The sequence below is a fragment of the Protopterus annectens genome, chromosome 12.part0 (genome assembly GCF_019279795.1).
Source record: "Protopterus annectens isolate FY-2018-M chromosome 12.part0, PAN1.0, whole genome shotgun sequence".
Lineage (NCBI taxonomy): Eukaryota > Metazoa > Chordata > Ceratodontiformes > Protopteridae > Protopterus > Protopterus annectens.
Window position 1 is genome coordinate 990,728,994 of NC_056746.1, and position 13,187 is coordinate 990,742,180.

Genomic DNA, 13,187 nt, shown 5'->3' on the forward strand with positions numbered 1-13,187 from the left:
TAACATCTGACTATTGAGTATCACAGAATAACACTTCATTAACACAGTAGAATTAATACAGCGTTGAGATGCTAAGAGTATCTGCTGATGAATGAATTAATGCACACTCTAAATCCTATGTTTTGTGTCTGGTAAAACTGCACATGACAACTTCAGCCTACATTAATTTGATCGCTCCCAGAGCACTCTAAATGAAACTGAATTACTTGATCCTTGCTGTCATCCCATCACTCCACTGCATCCTGTTACACCACTACTAGTGTTCTACCAGCAGAGATGGATCCAGCACATGGTGACATAGACATGAGCCAGATCCAGCACATGGCTAGGGCCTGGTACTGGCTGGGGGGGAGGGGGGGGAAGAAAAATGCCCCATCTTAGCAAAAAAACAAAAACAAAAACCTGCATTTTAGCAAAAAAAAAAATCTTTAGCTTTAAATCTCAGCATACCAGAATGCACATCATACATTCAGGGAGGAATATATCAAAAATCTTTATCTTAAAATCTCAGCATACCAGCATGCACATCATACATTCAGGGAGGACGATATCAGCACAAGTAATCAACACCTCTCAGGATTTCTACCAGCATGTGGGAGATTTGACTGATGCAGGACTTTTTGTCAAACAAGCAGAGTAGCTTCCAGTGGGACTTTGTTCTCTTGGCAGCAGATAAGCAAAAGTGAGTGCACACGGGGATGGGGGGGGTGTATATGTCATGCTATGATTTGTGTAAGCCACTGAGGATTACTGTCTTGTTAGTGTCAGTCACAGAGTTTCATAGTTTGTGGTTCACAACATACATGTTCATATAAAACATATTACTCTGTTCATTTTTGAATGATCTAGAGTAGTTTGCTTGATTTGTCAGTCAAATGAAATTTAGGTTATTTGGGTGTCGGTCAAATGGGTGTCAGTCAGATGAATTTTAGGTCAAGTGAAGTAGACACACACAAACATATGCACACCAATCTTGCAAAGCCAGATTAAAGACTGCATTAAATGAACAGATAAAAAGAGCATAAGGTACTTTCATCCACAAAAAGCTCCCCAGCCCCACCAGCAGTTGCAGCCACCTAACTGATGGTGCACACCCCTTATCGTTAAGAATTTATTTATTATTGTTATTTATTTATTTATAATAAGAAGAAATGAAATGCCAAGATGATTTCTCCTCTTTCCTTCCTTCCTATAGCTAGTCCCACAAAGCTTCACCCTAGCACCACTACTGTTAACTTACTTATCAACAACTTAATAAAAGGAAATAAAAAAGTAAAAAAAAGAGTAAATGTAAGTATGATGTCCAGATAATATCCCAATGAACTGCCAGCAAATAATGTGACATCCAGACAACATTACACCAGACTGCCAACAATAATGTGACATCTCCCACTACCCTGGGTCAATAACTAAGGAGCTTCAATCCTCACTACTGACTCCAATGTGAGACTGTCACTTAAAAAAAGTAATATTTCACAATTTTCCCCTAAGAGCACAACAGGAACATGCTCTATCCCCTGGGACTGGACTACATACTTCTGTCTACCTCTAATGTACTCACACTTAAATAAAATAAATCTCACACATCCAAACACTTTTTGGAAAGCCTGACATAGATTTATAGCTGTGCCCCTTCCCAAAATAATATAGTAATGCTGCCACCAATCAGAGCATATTCATGTCCTTTAAAGTGGTGTTCAGTTATGAAAATTAAATATTAAAACAAATAGTAGCAAATGACCTAAAAAGCCAGCTTTCAGAGTGGACTGGGAAGTTATCAAGGCAAGTATAAGTACTCTCAAATCACTAAAGAAAACACCGATTGACTAGCCACAATGTAAGTTAATAAAATATTTAATAATGAGTAAAATTATTAAAAATATAAAACAGTAATTTCCAATAAACAAACAGAACTCAGTCACCAGGAAAATGAAATCAGTACTGAAGGATAGAAATCCAACACTCAGAAAAACTCTAACTGATCTAACTGATTAATTATAATTTCCTAGCTGACTAAAGAACAATGTTCCTGATCTAAACTAAATTACTACAACAGAGCAAAGGCAGGCTTACAGTTCTTGCTGAGGTCTTTGGGCATCCACTGCACAGTACATCTGTAACTGTCACTGTTGTAACTGCAACTGACTGTTAACTGTCTTCAGCAGGCTCTTTTATTGACTAGCCTAACTGTCACAACTGTTCCAGTTCTAAATTTCATTTTATATTTTGAAAATCAAGCAAACGCTGTTTTCTAAAGTTCCTTACTGTCTTTCAGCTTCTGAAAGTAACACACAGCAACTGTCAATGTTCCGATAACATCCTCTGCAGATCAGCTGAATTTGAGACAGTTTGCTGTTAGAATCTTTCTTCAGAAACATGTGCAGTTAGAAATGTAAAAGGACACTCTTCAAATCTTTAAAACATTCTGTACAAACAGATTATAAATCAACATGTAAGAACTTATTTACAATATCATATCTAGTCATGCTGGCATGTAATACACAGGTTAATCTGAAATTATGTAAAAAAAACTTCAGCCAGGCATACTAGCACAGATGACAGTGCCTAATTTCTTCACAGTAAGAAAAACAAGTTTTGTTCTTAACATTGTTATATAGTAAAGTATTTTTCAGTGATTGTTGTATGTAATAAAGATACTAAAGTTAAAAAAATACTTATTTTCTTTTTTTTAGTTTTAAGGAAAGGTAAGCATTACAATGTAGAAAGAGAAGAAAGGCTAGACAAAAGCATGTTCAAGTTAATATGCTGTAATCATGGGATGGGGATGGGGTGCAAAAGTACATTGATTGCAATATTTATTTGTTTATGTTTTATTTTATTTTACATTTGTTGACTGGGCTAGTCCAACTGGATACATGTCCCTTTTCAGTGGAGGCCCGGGGAGAAAAGCTCCAGTTAAAAGCATACTATAAAACATACTAAAAAACATACAGAAACATCTAATACAAAAATTAGAAAATGACATTAATATAGAATAAATCATCTTCAGTTTAACAAAATTTACAAAAGGACTGAAAAAAAGACTGGAAGAGTTAAGCATGGTAAGTGGTACTACAATATATGTAGAGCTAAGATGTTTTCTCTGCTTTTGCCTAGGTGAATGTCTGAATTAATGTGCTTGGGTTAATCTAATAACAAGTTTCTTGTGTAAGCATGTGTGCTATAAAAATAAGAGAACACTTTGAATATAATGAAAAATATTCTTTTAGTAAATAAATCTTCAGTGTGAGTTGAGAAGTCTGCAGTGGGAGGCAGCTATACATTTGGTTCTTATGTTTTCATGGAGACAAACTGATTACAGGTTGAGGCACTAAATCTCAAGAGCTCTGGACATTGTTTGCTGAGGAAAGGTATAATTAAAAGATACAAGGGCAAGCAGCTTATTAAAAAATACAATTTTACATTTTTCAAAGTAAATAGAAGATATCAGTTTTCCTGGTACCTAAATACCTCAGTGCATTTACTAGAACAGTTATGACTTCGACTTATTTAAAGATAGTCAGTGCACTTTTTCTTAGTACTAAAAGTTAATGTTTTCTGAAAACATACAAGCTGTTTTTTACATCTAGGATGGGAATAAAGATAACTCACAAACACAGGAATTAATGTAAGTAGGAGTGCAGGCTGTAAGATGTGCTTTAGAATGGACAACCGTAATTTAGGTTAGAGAATGTCTGTGGCTACAGCATTTGATTTGGGACAATTTCTTCTTATCAGGAGAGTTAAACTTCATTATTTGAAGATGTACATAGTTTTGTATGTTTGTTTTAAACTAAAATATTATGGGGGTGTTCTGGGGTGTCATTTTTTTGTTTGTTTGAGGGTTTTCATTAAAACAAAAAGGCTTGTAAAATGTGGCATAGATTCAAATGGAGATGACAAGAAACAACTGTATAAAGGATCAGCCTGCCAAACATTAGTAGGTGCATGTAACATAAAATGCCTGAAATAGACATTTAAAAAAGCTGACATATGTAATAGGTAGATGTAATAACTTCTGATCATAATGGTTACACTATCCATATTATTTTAGAATCTGGATGCCCTCACAGGTATAGATAAAAAGGTAGGAAATTTGAATTATATAAAGAAATGCAGAGTACAAATAGCAATGCTATAGGAGATACATTTAGAAAGAGATTAATAAAGAAAGGATTTCAGGATTGATATTCAGCAGAATAGCATGGTCAAAGGAAAAGGGGAGTACTTATGCTTATTTCTAGAGGAGTTCCAAAAGTGATGGAAAAGGGGAAGAAAGACAATAATGGCAGACCTGCAGTAAGGGGCTATTGGCAAGGGAATTATGTTGGCATATATTTATAGTCTACCTAAAAGTGCTGTTATGAAGCTCAAGCAAATTGTGGGAGAAATGATCAGTTTTCAGCATGGAATATTACTTATAGGTAAGGAACTTGAGTTGCAACAGTGACGATCTTCTTCTTCTTCTTCTTTCGGCTTTTTCCCGGTTAGGGGTCGCCACAGCGGATCACCTTGTCCGCACATTGAATGGCAGTGGAGTTTTACAGTGTCGAGTTGCCAGCCCGGCGCCCAACCTTCCACAGAAGGCACACTCACACGCACACCTAGGGCCAATTTAGAGTGTCCAATCCACCTGCAGCATGTCTTTGGGATGTGGGAGGAAACCGGAGCACCCGGAGGAAACCCACGCGACCACAGGGAGGACATGCAGACTCCGCACAGAAGGCACCCCAGCCGAGGATCGAACCGGAGAACCTCTTGCTGTGAGGTGGCAATGCTAACCACTGCACCACCATGGCCACCCGAGTTGCAACAGTGACGATGTATCTGAAAAACCTAGAAAGGAAAAATGTAACAAAACAGGGTAGATTTCTGAAGGAATTTATGAAAATATTTGGTATAGAAGACTTGAATTCAGTACTAGGAACTTGGAGAGAATTTACATATTATTCCCCAAGGTGGGATAACTGGGCTAGATTAGACAGAAATTATATTTCACAGGAATGTGTGCATTTATTTGAAAGCTTCAGCTCCATCCAATAGCTGTTTCAAATCATGCAGCAATAACAATTAAAATAAATATACATGATAATATATCAAGATAAGACACTGGTGCCCCCCACCTATTTGTTACAAAGAGAAGAATTTAAGGAATGAGTAGGTGAAATTATTTGAACTTTATTATGGAAGACAGACATTTCTTCAGAAGTTATAGCTAGTGATTGTGATAAAATGAAAATGGAGTTTAAAAATAGGGTAGAAATAAAAGAAAAAAGATATAATTAAGTAACAAAATTATTTAGTGGGTCTGACAAAAGTTAATGTATTAAATAATAAGGGGAATCTCAAAGAACAAGAAGAGCGTAATTGCAGAGTGTGAAAGAAAAAATACAGGAATATCTGGATAATATGCATTAGTTTAAAAAGATTTCTCTTAAGCACGTGTATTTTGATAATAACTCCAGACCACAGAAACTTTTAGCACAATGACTTAGGCAACAGAAAGTAGAAAGGGTTGTTGCCAAACTTAGGGAGCCTATAACAAGAAAAAGAACCGGTGATCCTACAGATGTATTAGAGATATTTCAAAATTTTATGAACATTTGTACAAAGCAGAGAAATGTGGAACTCAAGAAGGAGCATAAATGGAAATATTAATGGAATACTTAAGTTTGCCAAGGTAAATGAGGCTCAACAATTAACAGTTAAGATAGGAAGAGATGTGACAAAACAGTGACGTGTAATCAATCTGCAGGAAAGTTTCTAGGAATAGATGGTATTCCTATGGAAGTTTGGAGGGAAGAAAGTGAAAAAGATCTGGAAAGTTCTGTTAACAGTATTTTAAAAGTAGGGGATGCACAAAAATCCTGAAAGAAAGCTGTGGTGGCTGTAACACCTAAAGACGGTAAAGATCCATCAGACCCAGCTTCTTACTGGCTCATTTCAATTTTAAACCATGATTATAAAGGTGTTTATAAAAGTGATAGATATGGATCAATGTGGTTTTGTGGAAGGAAGGCAAACATTTAACAACACTAATAGCATAATGATGATCCACAGGGGGCAGAATGTAAGAAAATACTGCTGCTGTTGGTGGATCTTGATGCAGAGAAAGCATTCAACAGGGTAAACTGGGATTTTATGACTAGGGCAATGGAAACATTTGCATTCCTTGATAAAATAATAATGTAAATTAGGAGGATATATGAAGGATCTGAAGCAAAGACTGAAGTGGAAATGTTCCTCTCTGATAACGTATGTGTGAAGAGTGGAACCAGGCAGGGTGTCCTCTTTCCCCCTAGTTATTTATGTTATATATTGACAAAGAAAATAAGGGACTCAGAAATAAAAAGTATATAGTTGGTATGGTAATCAAGAAAAGTTGTCTTTATCTGCAGACAATATTATTTTTTACCTAATAAAACCAGAAAAGGACATATCAGTATTGTGGAACATTTTGAGACAGTTTCAAGTCTTTTCAAGATCAAAAATTAATGAAGATAAAACAAAGGCTATAGCTGTAAACTATGTACTCACACATGAATTGGTTCAGCAACAATACCCATATTTCTGGGATATGATAAAATGAAGTATTTAGGAGTATGGACTAAAAAGGATTCTGCTATGGCAGCTAAGGATATGTAAGAAGAGACTAAAAAGATAATACAAAAACTATCTTCCTCTCTTAAAACCTAGTTGCCTCGTGGTTTGAGCGTCTTTTCAGGCTTGTTGGCTGTTGGTGAAGCACCCTCCAAGAGGAAAAAACGCTAAGAGAAGAAGGGAGCCACTTTTGAGATTTTAAGTATTTTTTCTCTGTTTATTTGCTAAGTTTTTCTGCATAGCTGCCTAGCTTGAGCATTTTCTGGCTTGTTAAACTTGATTTCTGTATTAGTAGCTGTATTTAGAGCACAACCAAAAGCTGTTTGCTGAATTTCCTGTTTGCACTTAATTTTAAATCGTTTTTTTCTTAAAACTTGCATATTTTCTGTCCTTGACCTAGCACTCTTGTGTGGGGTCATTTACTGCACTGTTATAGCTTGATATTACTTGTGAACCTCTGCTATCTCTGTAAAAAACAAAAACAAAAAAAAATCTTGCTTTTTCCCACTTTTCTGAGAGTTAAAAAAGTTCAGTTACAGGCTTGCTGTTCCTGAACTGTTTGAAAGTTTCTGTGAGGCCATTTTGCTTGGGCTGAAGGAGGGTCTCTGTGTTCATCAGTGGCAGTGACTAACATTGAGCAGCTTCCCTGCCCCCCGTAGAGGTGGTTACTGACTTGAAACTGTAGTTTTATTGGCCACTAGGGGTCATTCCCATAACTCCTTCATCTTCCTCTCTTAAAACCTAGTTGCCTCGTGGTTTGAGCGTCTTTTCAGGCTTGTTGGCTGTTGGTGAAGCACCCTCCACGAGGAAAAAACGCTGAGAGAAGAAGGGAGCCACTTTTGAGATTTTAAGTATTTTTTCTCTGTTTATTTGCTAAGTTTTTCTGCATAGCTGCCTAGCTTGAGCATTTTCTGGCTTGTTAAACTTGATTTCTGTATTAGTAGCTGTATTTAGAGCACAACCAAAAGCTGTTTGCTGAATTTCCTGTTTGCACTTAATTTTAAATCATTTTTTTCTTAAAACTTGCATATTTTCTGTCCTTGACCTAGCACTCTTGTGTGGGGTCATTTACTGCACTGTTATAACTTGATATTACTTGTGAACCTCTGCTATCTCTGTAAAAAAAAAAAAAAAAAAAAAAAAAAAAATCTTGCTTTTTTCCCACTTTTCTGAGAGTTAAAAAAGTTCAGTTACAGGCTTGCTGTTCCTGAACTGTTTGAAAGTTTCTGTGAGGCCATTTTTGCTTGGGCTGAAGGAGGGTCTCTGTGTTCATCAGTGGCAGTGACTAACATTGAGCAGCTTCCCTGCCCCCCGTAGAGGTGGTTACTGACTTGAAACTGTAGTTTTATTGGCCACTAGGGGTCATTTCCATAACTCCTTCATTTGTCCTCAGAGGAGTGGTTTAAGGCAGTAACTTGTAGTTTATTGGCCATTTTGGGTCATTTCCTGTCTTTTCCAGCCCCCTGCTATAAAGCACGCTTTAGCGCGCATTAGCGCGATTTAGCACGGAGTTGCCACTGTTGCACACTAGGGCAGCTCGGTTAAGCAGGTTTAAACTATTCGGCTACCTAAAGTCCATTCTTCAAATTTTCCCTTAAAACTACCTTCCTCGAACTATACTACTGATCTAATCAGCGTATCCTATAATTAAAAAGATCATCTCTACTTGACTCCAAGTAGACTATTCTCTATCTGTTAAACGTAGCACTTGCTCCTACAGTACTTATTACCTTGATACGGCACTCTTGTCATAGATAGTACCCCAAAAAGGCAACCCCCATTTCTCAGTCACCCACATCCCCCGGAATCTTTTTTAAAGTTTTTTGTCTATTCCTTCTAGCATGTCGAGGGATCAGTTGCTAGTGTCCTCTCCTGCTCAGCTGGTGAACCTGGGAATATTGAGGCAATGTTACAATTGCCTCATGTACACAGACAACCCTCTCCTCCTCCCACAAAACACAAATACATGCGAGAGATGCAACTATACGGCCAAACTGGAGGCTGAGCTCTCTCAACATAGGACTGGCAAGACCAGTCAGGAGGAGAAGGTTACCACACACACTATAGACCCAGTCTCGCATAGTACCATTACAACCTCAAATCATACACATAAACACACAAAGACATACTCGGAGGCTCTGATCAAAAATCTACCAAAACAGCAGAGGCCACCAAAGCAGACACCCAAACAACCACCACCTCAGAACACAACACCTGCAACACATAGACCTCACAGTCAGAGTGTCAAACAGTCACAGCCCTTAAGGCCAAACACAATGCCAGACACACTAGTCATTGGTGACTCCATAGTCAGACACACTGATGTCCCGCTCACCAGACTGAGTAAGGAGAAGGTCACAGTAAGCTGCCTGTCGGGCGCTAGAATCCGCCACATAACGCAAGCACTCAGGTCTCTCAACAGCAGGTACAAATATGACTCAGTCATTGTCCACGCTGGTGTAAGCGACCTGAGGCGTACCTCCTTGGACTACATGAAAAGAGACATTGAGGAGCTCTCTGATTATGTAGCCCAGGCAGGTATGACCCTGACCTTGAGCAGTATCCTACCTTCACCAAGAATGATGCCACAATACAGAGATAAGATGATCAGCTTTAACAATTGGCTTAAACACTGGTGTCATTCAAAGGGGATCCAGTGTCTGTCTGCCTGGGATGACATGCTGGACAAGCCACGCTGCCATGAGGGCGGCTTGCACCTGTCACCCTGGGATTCGGATATTGGCAAAGGCTCTTGCCACCCCATAGTGCCTTTTTAGGCAAGGCTCAAATTCTAAACCTACCACCCTAGAACACAAAAAGGAAAAAACTAAGGGTAATGCTGCTCAATGCCAGAAGTCTAAATCTCAAAATGCACGCACTCGAGGCCCTTCTCAGTATGGAGAACATCGATGTCTGTGCTGTGACAGAAACCTGGTTCAAGGCTCCTGAGAGCACCCCAGCGCTATCAGGTTTTACCTCATATCATGCGTTCCGGCCCCAAAATCCGGACAATACCAAGAAAGGAGGGGGGGTATGCATATTCATCAAGGACACCCACACCTCAAGACTGGTGGCAACGCACGATGCATCGGAGACCATCCAGGTGCAATTAACCATAGGCAAGACTGCTCTGCAAATTGTAGCATGTTACAGGCCACCCTCACAAACTCAGGAACCTCACATGGCCTTCCTGAAAACACTAGAGGGGATAAATGTATCACCAAACACCATCATACTAGGTGACTTCAATTACCCTAATATAGACTGGGAACACTACTCAAGCCCAAACACCCTAGCCCAAAAGTTCCTGGAATTCATAAACTCAAATGCCATGGAACAACTAGTCACCATCCCCACAAGAGGAGATAACATACTTGATCTCATCATCACGAACATGGGAGCACAATGTTCAACACCGGAGGTGTACCCCTCACTGGTGAGATCAGACCACAAACTAATCTCGCTGGAGGTCCTCATCCCACCCCCACCTGAAATAAAAAGACCACAGTAAAGAACTTCTCAAAAGCCGACTTCACACTTCTAAAGACTAGTGTGGTCTCCTTTAAGGCCCCGAGCCAGCGGAAAACAGTACTCAAGCCGCTGAATCACTTACAAATGCCTTCTACCAGCACCTGCAGGACTGCATGGATAAGGCAATCCCAAGCAAAACAAAGACTCTTTGTACCAAAGGCAAGCGTCCAGTCTGGTGGACCCCAGCCATAAACAAACTCTACAACAAAAGGAGGAAGCTACTACAAGATAGAGCAAAATCCTTAAAAGGTAAGACACCCTTGATCACTATAAGTAAAAACTAAGAGCTCTCATAAAATCATCCAAAGCAAATTTCGAGAGAAAAATAGCTAAAGACTCAAAAGACAATCATAAGGCCTTCTTTAGCTATGTTAGAAACCTGGGAGGAAACTCCCAGATATGCTCAGAGCTAGTTCAAAATGATGTGAAGATTACTGATCCTACAGACATTGCCAACATACTGGCTGACAGGTTCAGTGCAAACTTCTCCCCTCCCCAAAGGAGAGATATCTATACCAAAGCGATTGCAGCACCCCAAACATCTCCAGCGCCCAAGTGAGAACTGCTCTCTCCAAAGCAAAAACACAGGTACCATGGGACCTGATGGTGTCCCCGGCTGTGTGCTCCATGAACTCAATGAGGAATTAAAACCACAGCTAGGACAGCTGTTTAATCAAAGTCTTACCTCTGGATACGCACTCAGGGAGTGGCGCACTGCAACTGTGGTACCACTTCACAAAGGCGGTGCCTCCACTGACCCTGGAAATTACCGCCCATTAGCTTGACAAGCCTTATCTGCAAAGCCATGGAGAGGATCATAATGGACCTCATAAATAAAGACATAGGGAATTTGCAGACTTTGGATCCAACCCAGTTTGGCTTTGTCAAAGGCAGATCATGCCTTTTAAACTTGGTTGACTTTTTGAAACAGTCACCAAAGCCATTGATGAGGAAAGGCAGTCCATACAGCCTACCTCGATCTGGCTAAGGCCTTCGATACAATACCCCACTCGGGTATCATTGAAAAACTCATCAGCTTAAATGTCAACCCATACATCACAAGATGGGTTGCAAACTGGCTGAGTGACAGAACCCACAGGGTCAGAGTTGCTGGCGCCATGTCAGACTCAAAGCCTGTCACAAGTGGTGTCCCACAGGGCTCAGTCCTGTGCCCACTCTTGTTTGGCATCTACTTTTCCAGTACAAGCAAACACAGGAGGGTTATGGCTGACAAAGTTTGCAGATGACTGCAAACTGGGCCATAGTAGAAAACACATCTGACACAGATATCCTTCAGAAGGGTCTCACAGAAAGCGGATAACTGGTGCCAGAGCCACGGCCTAAAGTTAAATGCAAAAAATGCATAGTCATACCCTTCGGGAAAAACAAGGTTACCCCTAGCTACCAAATAGGTGGCAATCCACTGAGCACAGAAGAAGTTATCAGGGACCTGGGGACCCAGGTTGATAGTAGTCTGTCATTCGACACCCATGTAGCTAAAGTAGTTAGGAAGACCTTCTACATTGCCCACCTTATCATGAAGGGATTCTCATCTAGATCAAGGGAGGTCATAGTCTCCCTTTACTCATCACTCATCAGACCAATGATTGAGTACAATGCCCCATTCGAGATGTATCTGACCCGACACTTGCAGCAGCTGGAGAGGCCACAAAAGTTCCTCACCAAAAGGATAAAGGGTCTCAAAAATCTGTCCTATGCTGCCCGACTGAAAGAACTCCAGCTCTATTCAGTCGCACCGCTGCTCAGAGGTGACCTTTGCCTAACATACAAGGCCATGTCAAACCCAGATTTGATGAATATGCTTCACCTCAAAAATCTAGATCCATCAGAGCCACAAGGGCGGAGACTTAAACCTTGACACGGCTATTAATAGGACGTGCTGGAGGGATAGATTCATCACCCAAAGACTCCCTATGCTGTGGAACAAAATCCCGGTACATGTGAGGCAGAGCACCTCGCTGGCCTTGTTCAAGAGAAATCTTGACCAATGGATGGGAGATCGCAGATATACCCCAGGGATTACCTCAGTGTCACTGCTCGACAGAGGCACAGCAAAATAATGGGTATAGTTCCCCATACTAAAGGGGTGGCGTAAGCCACAAAACGATGGGCTAGGCTTGTAAATGCCCTCGGGCAGATAGCCTAGTATGAACCTATGAACCTATGAACTAAGAAACTGTCAGCTCTTGTTTTATGATATTGATAGCAAGTTACAAGCAGTGAAAATGTTTTCAGTCCCCTTAGTTTTATATATAGGAAAGGCATATTTTATTAACCAGAGGAGAGGAGAAGTTGTGGACAGTAATTAGTAGAGTGTTGAAGGATTTTATCTGGAAGGAGAAAAGGCAAGATTCAAGTTGGATATGTTGATTCTTCCAGTAGAACAAGCTGGTTTAGGATTTGAAGATATTTGTGTGATTCCCAAATATTCAATAAAGTCTAGAAGACTTAGGATGTTTGGTTGGACATGTTATGCATAGGTATTTTTATACACCAATCAAACTCAAAATAATTTTTCCTCATGTTGATGCCAAATGGTGGAGGTGTGATGGAGAAGACAGCAGTGACTGGGGACATATGTTTGGGGAATGTAATGAGTTGGCATTAAAATTTCCCTACAGAGTACTCTGTCAGAAATATTGGATGAGCAAATGGGTGTAACTAAGGAAATGATTTTTTAGAGCTGGGATACAGGAACTGAATTGCCTAGACATGTTAAGGCCTTGTTTAATTGTGGTCACTGCAATAAAATCAATTACTAGAAAATGGAAAGCAAACAGTGTAGACTTAGTAGGAACCTTTATGAATCCCAGTGTCTATGTGATATATAATGTTTTGCCACTGTGAATATTAATTTGGTTTGTTTTCTTTTATAGAGATGCATGTTTGCCTATGTCTTAAGTGATAATTCAATAAAGGTTTTTAAAAATAGCTCTGTCCCTGCTAAACCATCCTAAAACTGGTGATTTTGGAAGAAAAGGTGATGGATTACATTTCCTAAATAATGACAATAATTAGGTTATATACTGCTTTTA

The 13,187-nt window shown here is 39.7% G+C and overlaps 1 protein-coding gene across 2 annotated transcripts in view; it reads left to right on the forward strand.

Moving 5' to 3' along the window:
- Positions 1 to 13,187, forward strand: part of CCN5 (cellular communication network factor 5) — a 213,662-nt gene that overhangs the window by 62,010 nt on the left and 138,465 nt on the right. The window lies entirely within an intron of this gene.